The sequence below is a fragment of the Arachis ipaensis genome, chromosome B7 (assembly GCF_059453495.1).
Source record: "Arachis ipaensis isolate K30076 ecotype BB chromosome B7, ASM5945349v1, whole genome shotgun sequence".
Lineage (NCBI taxonomy): Eukaryota > Viridiplantae > Streptophyta > Magnoliopsida > Fabales > Fabaceae > Arachis > Arachis ipaensis.
The window spans coordinates 82180877-82193099 of record NC_142442.1 but is presented as its reverse complement, the minus strand read 5'-3'; positions in this window follow the sequence as shown (position 1 = coordinate 82193099).

Sequence of the window (12223 nt, the reverse complement as noted above, 5' to 3'; positions counted from 1 at the left end):
GGATCTTCGGATGGAAGTCCATGAAACTTGCAGTTCTGCTGCATCAGAGAAACTAATTGAAGTTTCAGCTCAAAGTTGTTTGCTCCAATGGCAGGGATGGAGATGCTTCTTCCATGTAAACTGGAATTTGGTGCAGTAAAGTCACCAAGCATTCTCCTTGCATTATTGTTGTTGGGTTCGGCTGCCATCTCCTTTACTTGTTCGAAATTTTCAATGAGGTTGTCTCTGGAGTGTTGTAATTTAGCTTCTCTTAGTTTCCTTTTCAGAGTCCTTTCAGGTTCTGGATCAGCTTCAACAAGAATGCTTTTTTCCTTGTTCCTGCTCATAAGAAAGAGAAGAGAACAAGAAAAGAAGAGGAATCCTCTATGTCACAGTAAAGAGGTTCCTTATTGTTAGTAGAAGAAGAAAAAGAATAGGGGTGAAGAAGAATGAAGAATCCAAACACAAGGGTAAGGATAGGGGCAGTGATGTGAGATGAAGAGAAGTGTTAGTAGATGAATAAATAATTAGAAGGAGATGAGGGAGAAGGATTTTCGAAAATTATTTTTGAAAAAGGGTTAGTGATTTTTGAAAATAGTTTTTGAAAAAGGTTAGTAATTTTTGAAATTTTAAAATCAAAAGTTAAAATAATTAGTTAATTTAAAAAGAAATTTTGAAAAAGAGGAGAGATATTTTCGAAAATTAGAGAGAGAGTTAGTTAGGTAGTTTTGAAAAAGATAAGAAACAAACAAAAAGTTAGTTAGTTAGTTGAAACAAATTTGAAAATCAATTTTGAAAAGATAAGAAGATAGGAAGTTAGAAAAGATATTTTAAAATCAAATTTTGAAAAAGATAAGATAAGAAGATATTTTTGAAAAGATATGATTGAAATTAGTTTTTTGAAAAAAGATTTGATTTTTAAAATCACACTTAATGACTTGATTCACAAGAAATCACAAGATATGATTCTAGAACTCAAAGTTTGAATCTTTCTTAACAAGCAAGTAACAAACTTGAAATTTTTGAATCAAAACATTAATTGATGATGTTATTTTCGAAAATATGATGTAAAGATAAGAAAAAGATTTTTGAAAAATATTTTTAAAATTTTCGAAAATAACTAAGAAAAATGAAAAAGATTTGATTTTTGAAAAAGATTTTGAAAAAGATAGGATTTTTAAATTGAAAATTTTGATTTGACTCATGAAGATAACTAGATTTTTAAAAATTTTTTAAAAAGTCAAATCTAATTTTCGAAATTTTAAGAGAGAGAAAGGGAAAGATATTTTTTTGATTTTTGAATTTTTATGATGAGAGAGAAAAACACTAAAAATGCTCAATGCATGGAAATTTTAGATCAAAACAATGAATGCATGCAAGAATGCTATGAATGTCAAGATGAACACCAAGAACACTTTGAAGATCATGATGAACATCAAGAACATAATTTTGAAAATTTTTATATGCAAAGAAAACATGCAAGACACCAAACTTAGAAATCTTTCATGTTCAGACACTATGAATGCAAAAATGCATATGAAAAACAAGAAAAGACACAAAACATGAAGACATCAAGATCAAACAAGAAGATTTACTAAGAACAACTTGAAGATCATGAAGAACACTATGAATGCATGAATTTTTCGAAAAATGCAAGATGAACATGCAATTGACACCAAACTTTCAACTTGACTCAAGACTCAAATAAGAAATACAAAATATTTTTTTGATTTTTGATTTTATGAATTTTTTGTATTTTCTTTTAATTTTTTTCGAAAATCATTCTGAAAAAGAAAAATAAGGATTCTAAAATTTTTAATATGAATTCCAGGAATCTTATGCTCTTTAGTCTAAAGCTCCAATCAAAGGGTCAGGCATGGCTTAATAGCCAGCCAAGCTTTAGTATATAACATGAGAGTAATTCATTCAATTTTAAGCCAAAACCTCAGTCCAAAAGAATTTAGACATGGCTTTATAGCCAGACATACTTCATGAAACACTAGAATTCATTCTTAAAAATTCTGAAGAAAAATATATTTTTGAAAACTTTTTTTTTTCGAAAACAGATGAGAAATTTTTCAAAGTTTTTTTTTTGAAAAATTTTTGAAAATAAAACAAAAAGAAAATTACCTAATCTGAGCAACAAGATGAACCGTCAGTTGTCCAAACTCAAACAATCCCCGGCAACGGCGCCAAAAACTTTTAGGGATGAGCGGATAATTTATACGCTTTTTGGCATTGTTTTTAGTAGAATCTAGTTACTTTTAGGGATGTTTTCATTAGTTTTTATGTTAAATTCACATTTCTGGACTTTACTATGAGTTTGTGTGTTTTTCTGTGATTTCAGATATTTTCTGGCTGAAATTAAAGGACTTGAGCAAAAATCAGATTTAGAGGTTGAAAAAGGACTGCTGATGCTGTTGGATTCTGACCTCCCTGCACTCAAAGTGGATTTTCTGGAGCTACAGAACTCAAAATGGCGTGCTTCTAATTGTGTTGGAAAGTAGACATCCAGGGCGTTTCAGCAATATATAATATTCCATACTTTGAACGAGTTTAGATGACGTAAAAGGGCGTTGAACGCCAGTTCTACGCTGCTGTCTGGAGTTTAACGCCAAAAACAAGTCACAAACCAGAGTTGAACGCCAGAAATACGTTACAAACTGGCGTTCAACTCCAAGAATGACCTCTACACGTGTAACATTCAAGCTCAGCCCAAGCACACACCAAGTGGGCCCCGGAAGTGGATTTATGCATCAATTACTTACTTCTATAATTCCTAGTAGCTAGTTTATTATAAATAGGACTTTTTACTATTGTATTAGACATCTTGGGATTAGCTTTTGATCTTTTGATCATCCTAGGACGTTTTGTTCCTTGATCATGGGGGCTGGCCATTTGGCCACGCCTGGACCTTTCACTTATGTATTTTCAACGGTAGAGTTTCTACACTCCATAGATTAAGGTGTGGAGCTCTGCTGTTCCTCAAAGATTAATGCAAAGTACTACTGTTTTTCTATTCAATTCAACTTATTCCGCTTCTAAGATATTCATTCACACTTCAACCTGAATGTGATGAACGTGACAATCATCATCATTCCCTATGAACGCGTGCCTGACAACCACTTCCGTTCTACCTTAGATTGAATGAGTATCTCTTAGATCTCTTAATCAGAATCTTCGTGGTATAAGCTAGATTGATGGCGGCATTCATGATGGTCCGGTAAGTCTAAACCTTGTCTGTGGTATTCCGAGTAGGACTCTGGGATTGAATGACTGTGACGAACTTCAAACTCGCGAGTGCTGGGCGTAGTGACAGACGCAAAAGGAGGGTGAATCCTATTCCAGTATGATCGAGAACCTCAGATGATTAGCCGTGCCGTGACAGAGCATTTGGACCATTTTCACAAGAGGATGGGATGTAGCCATTGACAACGGTGATGCCCTTACAGAAAGCCAGCCATGGAAAGGAGTAAGACTGATTGGGTGAAGACAGCAAGAAAGCAGAGATTCAGAGGGACGAAAGCATCTCTATACGCTTATCTGAAATTCTCACCAATGAATTACATAAGTGTTTCTATCCTTATTTTCTATCTATTTATTATTTATGTTCGAAAACTCCATAACTATTTTATATCCGCCTGACTGAGATTTACAAGATGACCATAGCTTGCTTCATACTAACAATCTCCGTGGGATCGACCCTTACTCACGTAAGGTTTATTACTTGGACGATCCAGTGCACTTGCTGGTTAGTTGTATCAAAGTTGTGAATGAAAAACTATTTATTAAGACGTGCGTACAGAGTTTCTGGCGCCGTTACCTGAGATCATAATTTCGTGCACCAAGTTTTTGGCACCGTTGACGGGGATTGTTCGAGTTTGGACAACTAACGGTTCATCTTGTTGCTCAGATTGGGTAACTTTCTTTTCGTTTTCTTTTCAAAAAAAATTTTTTCAAAAACCTTTCAAAAATTTCTCATCTGTTTTCGAAAAAAATTTTAAAATAAAAATGTTTTCAAAAATATATTTTTTTTCAGAATTTTTAAGAATGAATTCTAGTGTTTCATGAAGCATGTTGAAACCTGGCTGGCTATAAAGCCATGTCTAAATTCTTTTGGACTGAGGTTTTGGCTTAAGATTGAATGAATTACTCTCATGTTACATACTAAAGCTTGGCTGGCTATTAAGCCATGCCTGACCCTTTGATTGGAGCTTTAGACTAAAGAGCATAAGATTCCTGGAATTCATATTAAAAATTTTGGAATCCTTATTTTTCTTTTTCAGAATGATTTTCGAAAAAAATTAAAAGAAAATACAAAAAATTCATAAAATCAAAAAAATAAAAAATATTTTGTGTTTCTTGTTTGAGTCATGTGTCATGTTATAAGTTTGGTGTCAATTGCATATTCATCTTTCATTTTTCAAAAATTCATGCATTCAGAGTGTTCTTCATGATCTTCAAGTTGTTCTTAGTAAGTCTTCTTGTTTGATCTTGATGTTTTCATGTTTTGTGTCTTTTCTTGTTTTTCATGTGCATTTTTGAATTCATAGTGTCTAAACATGAAAGATTTCTAAGTTTGGTGTCTTGCATGTTTTCTTTGCATATAAAAATTTTCAAAAATAAGTCTTGATGTTCATCATGACATTCAAAGTGTTCTTGGTGTTCATCTTGACATTCATAGTGTTCTTGCATGCATTCATTGTTTTGATCTAAAAATTTTCATGCATTGCATCATTTTGTTGTTTTTCTCTGTCATCAAAAATAAAAAAAATATCTTTCCCTTTTTCTCTCTTAAAATTTCGAAAATTAGATTTGACTTTTTCAAAAATTTTTAAAAATCTAGTTGTTTCTATGAGTCAAATCAAATTTTCAATTTAAAAATCTTATCTTTTACAAAATCTTTTTCAAAAATCAAATCTTTTTCATTTTTCTTTTTTATTTTCGAAAATTATAAAAATATTTTTCAAAAATCTTTTTCTTACTTTTATCTCATAATTTTCGAAAATATCATCATCAATTAATGTTTTGATTCAAAAATTTCAAGTTTGTTACTTGTTAAGAAAGATTCAAACTTTGAGTTCTAGAATCATATCTTGTGATTTCTTTTGAATCAAGTCATTAATTGTGATTTTAAAAATCAAATCTTTTTCAAAACCAATTTCAATCATATCTTTTCAAAAATATCTTCTTATCTTATCTTTTTCAAAATTTGATTTCAAAATATCTTTTCTAACTTCTTATCTTCTTATCTTTTCAAAATTGATTTTCAAATTTGTTTCAACTAACTAACTAACTTTTTGTTTGTTTCTTATCTTTTTCAAAACTACCTAACTAACTCTCTCTCTAATTTTCGAAAATATCTCTCCTCTTTTTCAAAATTTCTTTTTAAATTAACTAATTATTTTAACTTTTGATTTTAAAATTTCGAAAATTACTAACCTTTTTCAAAAACTATTTTCAAAAATCACTAACCCTTTTTCAAAAATAATTTTCGAAAATCCTTCTCTCTCATCTCCTTCTAATTATTTATTCATCTACTAACACTTCTCTTCATCTAACATCACTGCCCCTATCCTTACCCTTGTGTTTGGATTCATCATTCTTCTTCAACCCTATTCCTTTTCTTCTTCTACTAACAATAAGGAACCTCTTTACTGTGACATAGAGGATTTCTCTTCTTTTCTTGTTCTCTTCTCTTTCTTATGAGCAGGAACAAGGAAAAAGGCATTCTTGTTGAAGTTGATCCAGAACCTGAAAGGACTCTGAAGAGGAAACTAAGAGAAGCTAAATTACAACAATCCAGAGACAACCTTATTGAAAATTTCGAACAAGTAAAGGAGATGGTAGCCGAACCCAACAACAATAATGCAAGGAGAATGCTTGGTGACTTTACTGCACCAAATTCCAATTTACATGGAAGAAGCATCTCCATCCCTACCATTGGAGCAAACAATTTTGAGCTTAAACCTCAAATAGTTTCTCTGATGCAACAAAACTACAAGTTTCATGGACTTCCATCTGAAGATCCTTTTCAGTTCTTAACTGAATTCTTGCAGATCTATGATACTGTTAAGACTAATGGAGTAGATCCTGAAGTCTACAGGCTCATGCTTTTCCCTTTTGCTGTAAGAGACAAAGCTAGAGTATGGTTGGACTCTCAACCTAAGGATAGCCTGAACTCTTGGGATAAGCTGGTCAAGGCTTTCTTAGCTAAGTTCTTTCCTCCTCAAAAGCTGAGTAAGCTTAGAGTGGATGTTCAGACCTTCAGACAGAAAGAAGGTGAATCCCTCTATGTAGCTTGGGAGAGATACAAAAGACTGACCAAAAAGTGTCGTTCTGACATGCTTTCAGAATGGACCATACTGGACATATTCTATGATGGTATGTCTGAATTAGCTAAAATGTCATTGGATACCTCTGCAGGTGGATCCATTCACCTAAAGAAAATGACTGCAGAAGCTCAAGAATTCATTGACATGGTTGCTAATAACCAGTTCATGTACACTTCTGAGAGGAATCCTGTGAGTAATGGGACGCCTATGAAGAAGGGAGTTCTTGAAATTGATACTCTGAATGCCATATTGTCTCAGAATAAAATATTGACTCAGCAAGTCAATATGATTTCTCAGAGTCTGAATGGAATGTAAGCTGCATCCAACAGTACTCAAGAGGCATCTTCTGAAGAAGAAGCTTATGATCCTGACAACCCTGCAATAGCAGAGGTAAATTACTTGGGTGAACCTTATGGAAACACCTATAATCCCTCATGGAGAAATCACCCAAATCTCTCATGGAAGGATCAATAAAAGCCTCAACAAGGCTTTAATAATGGTGGAAGAAACAGGTTTAGTAATAGCAACCCTTTTCCATCATCCACTCAGCAACAGACAGAGAACTCTGAACAAAATACCTCTAATTTAGCAAACTTAGTCTCTGATCTATCTAAGGCCACAGTGAGTTTCATGAATGAAACAAGGTCCTCCATTAGAAATTTGGAAGCACAAGTGGGCCAGCTGAGTAAAAGGGTCACTGAAATCCCTCCTAGTACTCTCCCAAGCAATACAGAAGAAAATCCAAAAGGAGAGTGTAAGGCCATTGAATTGATCACCATGGCCGAACCTGTAAGGGAAGGAGAGGACGTGAATCCCAAGGAGGAAGACCTCTTGGGACGTCCAGTGATCAATAAGGAGTTTCCCTCTGAGGAACCAAAGGAATCTGAGACTTATCTAGAGACTATAGAGATTCCATTAAACCTCCTTATGCCCTTCATGAGCTCTGATGAGTATTCCTCTTCTGAAGAGAATGAGGATGTTATCGAAGGGCAAGTCACCAAGTACCTTGGTGCAATCATGAAGCTGAATGCCAAATTATTTGGTATTGAGACATGGGAAGATGAACCTCCCTTGTTCACCAATGAACTAAGTGATCTGGATCAACTGACATTGTCTCAGAAGAAACAGGATCCTGGAAAGTTCGTAATACCTTGTACCATAGGCAACATGATCTTTGAAAAGGCTCTGTGTGACCTTGGTTCAGGGATAAACCTCATGCCCCTCTCTGTAATAGAGAAACTGGGAATCTATAGGGTGCAGGCTTCTAAAATCTCATTAGAGATGGTAGAAAATTCAAGAAAATAGGCTTATGGACAAGTAGAGGATGTGTTAGTAAAGGTTGAAGGCCTTTACATCCCTGCTGATTTCATAGTCCTAGATACTGGGAAGGATGAGGATGAATTCATCATCCTTGGAAGACCCTTCCTAGCCACAGCAAGAGCTGTGATTGATGTTGACAGAAGTGAATTAGTCCTTCAATTGAATGGGGACTCGCTTGTGTTTACAACTCAAGGTTATCCTTGTGTAAACATGGAGAGGAAGCATAAAAAGCTTCTCTCAGAACAGAGTCAACCAGAGCCCCCACTGTCAAACTCTAAGTTTGGTGTTGGGAGGTCACAACCAAACTCTAAGTTTGGTGTTGAACTCCCATATCCAAACTCTAAGTTTGGTGTTGGGAAGTCTCAACAATGCTCTGAACATCTGTGAGGCTCCATGAGAGCCCACTGTCAAGCTATTGACATTAAAGAAGCGCTTGATGGGAGGCAACCCAATTTTTATTTATCTAATTATATTTTTCTTGTTCTTTCATGTTTTATTAGGTTCATGATCATGTGGAGTTACAAAATAAATATAAAAATTGAAAACGGAATCAAAAACAGCAGAAGAAAAATCACACCCTGGAGGTGCCTTACTGGCGTTTAAAAACTTGGTGCACGAAATTGTGATCATCAATGGCGCCATCAACATGGTACGCTCAATTGTAATCTCAACTTTTTATCACAACTTCGATACAACTAACCTGCAAGTGCACTGGGTCGTCCAAGTAATAAACCTTAGGTGAGTAAGGGTCGATCCCACGGAGATTGTTAGTATGAAGCAAGCTATGGTCACCTTGTAAATCTCAGTCAGGCGGATATCAAAAGGTTATGGAGTTTTCGAAATTAAATAATAAGTAAACATAAAATAAGGATAGAAACACTTATGTAATTCATTGCTGAGAATTTAAGATAAGTGTATAGAGATGCTTTCGTTCCTCTGAATCTCTGCTTTCCTACTGTCTTCATCCAATCAGTCTTACTCCTTTCCATGGCTGGCTTTATGTAAGGACATCACCGTTGTCAATGGCTACTTTTAATCCTCTCTGGAAAATGGTCCGATGCGCTGTCACTACATGGCTAATCGTCTGGAGGCATCACCCTTGTCAATGGCTGCATCTTATCCTCTTGTGAAAATGGTCCAAATGCTCTGTCACAGCACGACTAATCATCTGAGGTTCTCGATCATACTGGAATAGGATTCACCCTCCTTTTGCGTCTGTCACTACGCCCAGCACTCGCGAGTTTGAAGCTCGTCACAGTCATTCAATCCCTGAATCCTACTCGGAATACCACAGACAAGGTTTAGACTTTCCGGATTCTCATGAATGCCGCCATCAATCTAGCTTACACCACGAAGATTCTGATTAAGAGATCTAAGAGATACTCATTCAATCTAAGGTAGAACGGAAGTGGTTGTCAGGCACGCGTTCATAGGGAATGATGATGATTGTCACGTTCATTACATTCAGGTTGAAGTGCGAATGAATATCTTAGAAGCGGAATAAGTTGAATTGAATAGAAAAACAGTAGTACTTTGCATTAATCTTTGAGGAACAGCAGAGCTCCACACCTTAATCTATGGAGTGTAGAAACTCTACCGTTGAAAATACATAAGTGAAAGGTCCAGGCATGGCCGAATGGCCAGCCCCCATGATCTAAGAACAAAACGTCCTAGGATGATCAAAAGATCAAAAGCTAATCCCAAGATGTCTAATACAATAGTAAAATGTCCTATTTATAATAAACTAGCTACTAGGGTTTACAGAACTAAGTAATTGATGCATAAATCCACTTCCGGGGTCCACTTGGTGTGTGCCTGGGATGAGCTTGAATGTTACACGTGTAGAGGTCATTCTTGGAGTTGAACACCAGTTTGTAACGTATTTCTGGCGTTCAACTCTGGTTTGTGACTTGTTTCTGGCGTTTATCCAGACAGCAGCGTAGAACTGGCGTTCAACGCCCTTTTACGTCATCTAAACTCGTTCAAAGTATGGACTATTATACATTGCTGGAAAGCCCTGGATGTCTACTTTCCAACACATTTGGAAGCGCGCCATTTTGAGTTCTTTAGCTACAGAATATCAACTTTGAGAGCAGGGAGGTCAGAATCCAACAGCATCAGCAGTCCTTCTTCAACCTCTGAATCTGATTTTTGCTCAAGTCCTTCAATTTCAGCCAGAAAATACCTGAAATCACAGAAAAATACACAAACTCATAGTAAATTCCAGAAATGTGAATTTAACATAAAAACTAATGAAAACATCCCTAAAAGTAACTAGATTCTACTAAAAACATACTAAAAACAATGCCAAAAAGCGTATAAATTATCCGCTCATCACAACACCAAACTTAAATTGTTGCTTGTCCCCAACCAACTGAAAATCAAATAGGATAAAAAGAAGAAAATATACTATAAATTCCAAACTATCAATGAAACATAGCTCCAATTAAATGAGCGGGACTTGTAGCTTTTTGCCTCTTGAATAGTTTTGGCATCTCACTTTATCCATTGAAGTTCAGAATGATTGGCATCTATAGGAACTCAGAGTTCAGATAGTGTTATTGATTCTCCTAGTTCAGTATGATGATTCTTGAACACAGCTATTTTATGAGTCTTGGTCGTGGCCCTAAGCACTTTGTTTTCCAATATTACCACCGGATACATAAATGCCACAGACACATAATTAGGTGAACCTTTTCAGATTGTGACTCAGCTTTGCTAAAGTCCCCAATTAGAGGTGTCCAGGGTTCTTAAGCACACTCTTCTTTTGCTTTGGACCTTGACTTTAACCGCTCAGTCTCAAGTTTTCACTTGACACCTTCACGCCACAAGCACATGGTTAGGGACAGCTTGGTTTAGCCGCTTAGGCCAGGATTTTATTCCTTTAGGCCCTCCTATCCACTGATGCTCAAAGCCTTGGGATCCTTTTTATTACCCTTGCCTTTTGTTTTAAGGGCTATTGGCTTTTTTCTTGCTCTTGCCTCTTGGTTTTAAGAGCTTTGGCTTTTTCTGCTTGCTTTTTCTCTCTTTTTTTTTTCTATTTCTTTCGCCTTTTTTTTTCTGCAAGCTTTGTTCTTTACTGCTTTTTGTTGCTTCAAGAATCATTTTTATGATTTTTCGGATTATCAAATAACATGTCTCCTTGTCATCATTCTTTCAAGAGCCAACATATTTAACATTCTTAAACAACAACTTCAAAAGACATAAGCACTGTTCAAGCATACATTCAGAAAACAAGAAGCATTGTCACCACATCAATATAATTAAACTAAGTTCAATGATAAGTTCGAAACTCATGTACTTCTTGTTCTTTTGAATTAAAACAGTTTTCATTTAAGAGAGGTGATGGATTCATAGGACATTCATAACTTTAAGACAAAGTTACTAAATACTAATGATCATGTAATGAAGAAACAAACATAGATAAGCACTTAACATAGAGAAAACGAAAAATAGAGAAAGTAAGAACAAGGAATGAGTCCACCTTAGTGATGGGTGTGTTTCCTTCTTGAGGAACCAATGATGTCCTTGAGCTCTTCTATGTCTCTTCCTTGTCTTTGTTGCTCCTCCCTCATTGCTTTTTGATCTTCTCTTATTTCATGAAGGATGATGGAGTGCTCTTGATGTTCCACCCTTAATTGTCCCATGTTGGAACTTAATTCTCCTAGGGAGGTGTAGATTTGCTCCCAATAGTTTTGTGGAGGAAAATGCATTTGAGGCATCTCCGGGATCTCATGGTGATGAGCTTCGTGCGCCTCTTGAGATCCATGAATGGGCTCTCTTGCTTGCTCCATCCTTTTCTTAGAGATGGGCTTCTCTTCATCAATGGGAATGTCTCCTTCTATGAAAGCTCCAACTGAGTAACATAGATGGCAAATGTGGTGAGGAAAGGCTAACCTTGCCATAGTGGAGGACTTGTCAGCCACCTTGTAGAATTCTTGAGGTATAATCTCATGAACCTCCACCTCTTCTCCAATCATGATGCTATAGATCATGATGGCCCGGTCTATAGTAATTTTAGACCGGTTGCTAGTAGGAATGATTGAGCGTTGAATGAACTCCAACCATCCTCTAGCTATAGGCTTAAGGTCCAGTCTTCTTAATTGAACTGGCTTGCCTTTGGAGTCAATCTTCCATTGAGCTCCTTCCACACATATGTCCATGAGGACTTGGTCCAACCTTTGATTAAAGTGGACCCTTCTAGTGTAGGGGCGTGCATCTCCTTGCATCATAGGCAAGTTAAACGCCAACCTCACATTTTTCGGACTAAAATCTAAGTATTTCCCCCGAACCATGGTGAGATGATTCTTTGGGTCCGGGTTCTTACTTTGATCATGGCTCCTAGTGATCCATGCATTGGCATAGAACTCTTGAATCATTAGGATGCCGACTTGTTGGATGGGTTTTGTTAGAACTTCCCAACTTCTTCTTTGGATTTCATGTCGGATCTCTGGATACTCATTCTTCTTGAGCTTGAAAGGGACCTCAGGGATCACCTTCCTCTTGGCCACAACATCATAGAAGTGGTCTTGATGAGCTTTGGAGATGAATCTTTCCATCTCCCATGACTCGGAGGTGGAAGCTTTTGT